Source organism: Pinus tabuliformis, chromosome 9, assembly GCF_031772625.1.
Source record: "Pinus tabuliformis cultivar Carrire ecotype Pingquan chromosome 9, CPIR1, whole genome shotgun sequence".
NCBI classification, from domain to species: domain Eukaryota; kingdom Viridiplantae; phylum Streptophyta; class Pinopsida; order Pinales; family Pinaceae; genus Pinus; species Pinus tabuliformis.
The window spans coordinates 1,323,819,206-1,323,826,573 of record NC_142307.1 but is presented as its reverse complement, the minus strand read 5'-3'; positions in this window follow the sequence as shown (position 1 = coordinate 1,323,826,573).

The window sequence follows — 7,368 nt, the reverse complement described above, 5'->3', positions numbered from 1 at the left end:
AGATGAGATTGTTAATTGCATGAAGAATCTGGGTGAAGAGATAAAAGGAAGTTACTTTAGTTGAAAAAGTTTTAAGATCTTTGTCTGGTAAGTTTGAGTCAAAAGTATCTGCCATAGAAGAAAAGCAGGATCTATAGACTATTACTATGAAACAGCTGCACGAAATCTTAACTGCCTTTGAGATGAGAAAAGGAGGTCCATTAGATATGAGAGAAGCCGCATTTAAAGCTTCAGCAAAAGGAAAAGAAGAACTCAATGAATCAGGACATATTTCAGAAGGAGAAGAAGAAGCAAACTTTGTCAAGAACCTTCAACGGGGTTTCGGAAGATTCAGAGGTAAACTACCTTTCAAATGTTTTGCCTGTGGTAGAGTCGGTCATTATGCTGCCAAATGTCCTCATAAAGATAAATATGATAAAGGGAAGGAATCTGAAAAATGGAATAGAAAACAAAGTGTAAGTAAAAAGAGCTACTATACTCATGAAGATAGCGATGGTTTATCAAATAGTGATGAAGATGAAAATAGTAATGACTATAGACTTCTGATGGCTTATGAAGATGATGACTTTTTGGATGCTTTAGATGAAGATGACCTTTATGAAGAAATCTCTAAACTCAAAATCTGTTTAGAAGAAAAGAATATGGTTATAGATACCTTGACATACCAACTTGCAGAAAGAGAAAAACACAATGAAAAACTAGAATGTGAAATTGTGGGTCTAAGAAAGGATCTTGAGAAAACAAAAGCTCTCAATCTTAGATTTGCTAAAGGATCAAAAACCTTAAATGAAATTATCAAAGTGTAGCATTCTCCTCTGATAAAGATAGGTCTTGGATATACTGAAGAAGAATCTCAATCACAGAAGCCGTCAACCTCCACTAAAATCTATCTTGATGCAGCAAAGAGCAGTGAACAGTTTGACAGTCGTCAGCAAAGGCATAAATCAAATCACCAAGTAAATCAGGCTCAATTTACGTCAACGATGAACAGAAACCACAACCAAACTCAGGTAAATCGTACTCAATTTGCCTCAAAGATGAATATCAATAGAAACTACAATCACCAGGCCAGTAGATTATATAATTGCAAGAACTTCTTTAATGGTCAATGTTTCTCATGTCATAACTTTGGACATAAAGCTGCTCAATGTGTTGCTTACAAAACCATCATGACTAGAGAAGCACGAAATCAAAGGAATGTGACAGGGATCAAGAAAAGTTCCTATAATAACTTTTCTCTTCTTGAAAATGAAATAGAATGCTCAATCTGTAACAACTTTGGCCATGAAGAATATGAATGCAGGAGTAAATTTCGGCAAATATCTCAAAAGAAGCAAACTCCATTAAATCCCAAAATATGGAGAAAGAAAGAACCGCAAATAGAAAGATGTGGTATAGCCTTGTATGCAGAAGGACAAGAAAACCAGTGGTACATCGACAGTGGATGCTCAAAACACATGACAGGTGACAGAGAAAAACTACACTCATATAATGCCTTAGAAAAGGAAAAGAGTGTCTCATTTGGAAATGACACTCTTGTTGTCATAAAAGGTAAAGGCTCTATTTTCTTGAAAGAAAAAGTTAAAGCTGGAAATGTTATGTATGTTGATGGCTTAAAACATAACCTGTTGAGTGTGAGTCAAATGTGTGATCAAGGAAATGAAGTAGTGTTTCGATCAAATGGATGTGTTGTTCGTGAGCTTGATACAGGAGAAACCGTGATTAAAGGTACAAGAACTCCAAACAACCTATACATACTCAAGGGAGGACAACAACAGTGTTATCTAAGAAAAAATGATGAAAACTGGCTATGGCATAGAAGATTGGGACATCTAAGCTTTTCTCAAATAAGAAAAGCATGCAGATTCCAGGTTGTTCAAGATCTTCCAGATATCAACATTCCTGAAAATACCATATGCAAATCATGTCAATTCGGTAAGCAAACCAGATCTCAATTCATCGAAAAGGAAGGATCAACTAGTAAGCCTCTTGAACTTTTTCATACTGATTTATATGGACCATCAAGGAAAAAGTCACCTCGTGGAGAAGAATACTTTATATTGTTCATTGATGATTTTTCCAGAATGTGTTGGATAGGTCTTCTAAAGCATAAAGATGAAGCATTTTAAAAGTTCAAAGCCTTCAAAGCTTTGGTTGAAAATGAATCAGATCGCAAAATCAAATGCCTTAGATCTGATCGAGGAGGGGAATTTACCTCGGATGAATTCTTTGACTTCTGTGAACAACATGGAATAAAAAGGCAATTCTCCACTGCAAGGACTCCTCAGTAAAATGGAGTGGTAGAAAGGATGAACAGAACTGTTCAACAAATGGCTCGTGCTATGCTAGATGAATCTAGAACTCTTGCAACCTTCTGGGGTGAAGCTGCATTTGCCGCTGTCACTATTCTCAACCAAGCAAATGTTCGAGTAAACATCACTCAAACTCCGCATGAACTTTGGTATGGTAAAACTCCTATGGTAAAGTACTTCAAATTTTTTAGAAGCAAATGTTACATCAAAAGCACTGATGAAAAATTTGGTAAGTTTGAACCTAGAGCAGATGAAGGTATTCTCCTTGGCTACTCTTCCCGAAGTAAAGGATATAAATGTTATAACAAAATACCTGGGAAAATTATTGAAAGTATTGATGTTGTAGTTGATGAAGCATGCAAAAATCCAAAATAGATAAAATTCGAAGATCATGACAATGAAGAAGATGAGGATCATTTTCCCACATCAAATCACACTGATTCTGAAGAAGAAACTAATGAGGCACCAGAATAAGAGATAACGATAGAAGAAAAGACTCCGTCTAGGTATGTTCAGAAGAATCATCCAGAAACTCAAATTTTGGGTGAAAAAGGGGCAGGTATGCAGACAAGAAGAACTATTGCCGAAACCTCAAGCTATCTAGAATTACTATCTTCCACTGAACCTCAAAATGTGAATGAAGCATGCAGAGATGAATGTTGGGTCAAGGTCATGAATGAAGAACTTGAGAAAATTGAAAAGAATAATACTTGGGAATTAGTTCCTAGACCTCATGATAAGGATATCATAGGAACTAAATGGATATTCAAAAACAAGCTGAACAAAAATGGAGAAGTTATTAGAAACAAGGCCAGACTTGTTTGCAAAGGATATGCTCAACAAGAATGTATAGATTTTGAAGAAACTTTTGCACCTGTTATTAGACTTGAAGCCATAAGAATGTTTCTTGCTCTTTCTAGTTTTCAAAAATTCAAAGTATACCAAATGGATGTAAAATTTGCATTTCTTAATGGAGACTTAGAAGAAGAAGTCTATATTGAACAACCAGAAGGATTCATTCTTGGAAATGATGCAAAACTTGTATGCAAACTCAAAAAAGCTCTCTATGGTCTAAAACAGGCTCCAAGAGCATGGTATTACTGTCTTGACAAATATCTCCACCAACAAGGTTTTTCAAAGGGGTCAGCAGATAGAAATCTATATACAAAGATGGACACTAATAAATTTCTAATAATTGTTGTGTATGTTGATGATATCATTTTTGGTAGCAATGAAGAATCCATGAGTCAAAATTTTGCCTCAGTAATGCAGCAAGAATTTGAAATGTCCTTGCTTGGTGAGCTCACCTACTTTCTTGGTCTACAAGTTCAGCAGAATAAAGATGGTATTTTTCTCTCACAAACCAAATATCTCAAACAGATCCTGAAAAAGTACGGCATGGAAGATTCTAAACCAATATGTACCCCAATGGTAACAAGATGCAGTCTTAGCTCAAATGATGAATTAGTAGCAGTACATCAACCAACTTACAGATCCATGATTGGCAGTCTGCTTTATCTAACAGGTACCCGACCAGACATGGTGCATGCAGTGGGAATAGTTGGAAGATTCCAAGCAAATCCTAAGGAAACACACCTTCAGGCAGTCAAAAGGATTTTCAAATATCTCCAAGGAACACAGAACTTTGGTTTATGGTATCCTAGAGATACCGATCTTACACTTCATGCATATACAGATGCAGATTGGGCAGGAAGTGTTGATGACAGAAAAAGCACTAGTGGTGGTGCATTCTATATGGGTTCCAGGTTAGTGTCTTGGTTCAGCAAGAAACAAAGTTCAATTGCATTATCTACAGCTGAAGCAGAATATGCAGCTGCTGCATCTTGCTACACTCAACTACTTTGGATGATGCAAACCTTGCAAGACATTCAGATCACATGTACACCACCTATTTCCATTCTATGTGATAATACAAGTGCCATCAGTATTTCAAAGAATCCAGTCATGCACTCCAAAACCAAGCACATACCCATCAAATATCATTTTCTACATGAACAAGTGCTTGAACAAAAAGTCAAACTGGAATATGTTCCCTCCAAAGAACAGGTTGCTGATATATTCACTAAACCACTGCCCAGAGAGACATTTGAATATCTCAGACAAAAGTTGGGAGTAGTTGCTACATCATCCTGCTGTTAAATCCAATCTTCTTCAAAGAAAGGTGGTTATACGCGAGTCTCATAAAACGTAGTCGCATACATACGTGGGTTTCTATGGGCACAGTCGCGTATATGTTGGTTTGAGGAAAAGCAGTGGGATAGACTCGAGAAAAAGGGGTCTGCCATGGTTATGTCAATTATCTGCTCTGTTTGATGATGGTTTCACTCTGCTGATAACATGTGGAAATATATTGGTTCTCATAAAGTTGTTGATAACTTGATGAATATCTGATTGATGATAATGCTTTGATATCTCTTACTAACATATGCAATGATCAGATCTGACAGTGAACAGGTGGAACAGGTTCAGGGGGAGAACATGGTTGATGATATTTTGGGAACTAATGATGGACATATATAAGTTGTTGGTCTGGATGCTGATTGATAGATGTTGCTGATGGTGCAGATCATATGATAGTTGCTGATGACTATCATGGTCTTGTTTTAGATGTTTGGTCTCTGTTATATAAGTCATGTACATATTTTAATGTAAAGGTCATGAAAAGACCTAATTTGTAACCCCACTATGCATGGGATGGATGATGTAATGTTTGTATTTTTCCATGTATAAACAATTGTATATCCCCACTTGGTTGGGTGGATGAGTCAAATTTGGTATATCCCCACTTGGTTGGGAGATGGATGTATGTATGATTCATTGGTGATAGGAAGGTCATTTGTATGTATAGAGTCATGTTCTTCTTTTAGAACATCTTTTTGCAGACTTTTCTTATGCTCAGGGGGAGCATGGACTCGATCATGGGAGCTCAATCAGCACACTTCACCATATCAGAGATTTCAGCATGCACTCAGGGGGAGCATGACCCTTTGCCCTTGATGTTAAAGGGGGAGAGTGACTTGGTGTGGTTATTGTTGCCATCAAGTCCAAAGGGGGAGATTGTTGGCATTATGATGTATGTATTGTACTTGTATGATGTATGTGTTGTACTTGATGGCAACCCACTTATAGCAGAACAACTCACTTGTACAGAAGAGATATCAGATGTGACAAAATGCATGACAATAGTGTTTACATATGTGACGAAATGCAAGGTAGCTTCAAGGAATCAGTTCAGAAGGCAACTCACTCAGATGAAAGATCACATTATACCAGGTTAACAGCACAGAGTTACAGATCAGACTGCATAGAATGAAGAAAGAGAGGTATACGCAGGTTCACCATTGGCCAAGCCACGTATACACGCGGGTTCACTGTATACAAGTCGCGTATACGTACACACGCACTTTCACAAAAAGAAAAGCGTGTATACCTTGGAAAACTAAGTTTTTGGTCCGAAATATTTGGTCCATGGTATTTTGATCCATGGTATTGGTCCATGGTATTTGGTTCGAGGTATTGACCCTAGGTATTTGATCCAAGGTATTGGTCCTAAGTGGTTTTGGTCCATGGTATTAAGAAAGGCCTAAAACTATAAAAGGAGGAGAAGATCATTAGGCCAAGATACACAAGCATTGAATATCTGATGAAGTGTGAGATCTAGTATGCAGGTTATTGGGTTATGGTGCATTGCTGGATCTGAACCAAGGAGGAACCTTAGCGTTTGATGAAAGATAAGATCTAATGATGTATTAGGATCTCAAGACTTGAAGTGAATTATCTTTATGTGATTTGATCATGTATCTAAATAATTGGCGCATGTTGTAGTCTGTAAATATGATGATCTAGGTATGACTGAAGTCTGGAATAGTTGTAATGTTTAAATCATCATTTACAGATCTGTACACAGGTTCACTTTAGAAAAGAAGCGTATACACGCTAGGCTTGCATATCAAAGCAACGTATACATCATAAATTTGGTTGATTTGTACATTGATTCGCCTTGAGGAAAGTGTGTGTGCACGCAGGTTCGACACATGGAAGTAGTGTATACCTTATAAAATATGTTTTAGTTGCTTCTATTTGCTGTTGAAGTGTTCTCAGTTTTGGCTTGGGTTTTGGCTTGGGTTCTGGTTACTATATTCTGGTGACAGTATTCTGAATGATCAGATTGATGGGTTGTAAAAGTGATTGATTGATTCGGTTGTGGTTGGTTCGAAAAGTGATTGATTGATGCATATATATTTGATGTGATGTTGTTGATGGATCCAGTCTGAGAATATATGAAACATGGTCCCTGGAAGAAAAAGGAGAAGGTCGTAGCCTTCTGTAGGTTGGCGCCTACGTACTAGTAAAACACATCGGCTAGTACAAGAGCAAGGGGGTTGTAGCTCCCTTCCAGTAGAAGTTGGAGAACGAGAGAAGGTGGTAGCCTTCTGCAGGTAGAAGCCTGCGTGCTGGTATAAGACTGCACCAATACAAAAATTGTAAACAGACTTTTCTTATTAAAAGAAGACAGAAACGATTGCAGCAGGTGATTTTCACCCACATTGGGTTTCCACCTTATATCTTGGTGTTCATGTGTGTTGCTTATGTGTGATGCTTTAATCTGTTTTTACTACACTGTCTAATGAATTCCTGATATACTGATTAAAGTTTAATACAAGATAATTTGGGTAAATCAAAAGATCTCAGCATATACGCTGGTTGCATTAAGTACAGTCACGTATACACGCTAGTTCACTGAGCTGAAGTAGCGTATACAAATCAATTTTGAAAATTAAATTATTGATCTGATAATACTGATTCACCCCCCCTCTCAGTATTATTTCCAACAAGGAGTGTATGGTGTTGTGGTCTCCCTCTTAATGCCAGCTTCCTTGCAAAAGTCATGGAACTCATTGGATTCATACTCGGTCCCATTATTAGTCCTTAAGATCTTGATCCTCTTCTCGGTTTGATTCTCAATCAAGGCTTTGAAGTGACGGAACTAGGATAACACTTCATCCTCCTTTTTCAAGAAGTATATCCAATGCTT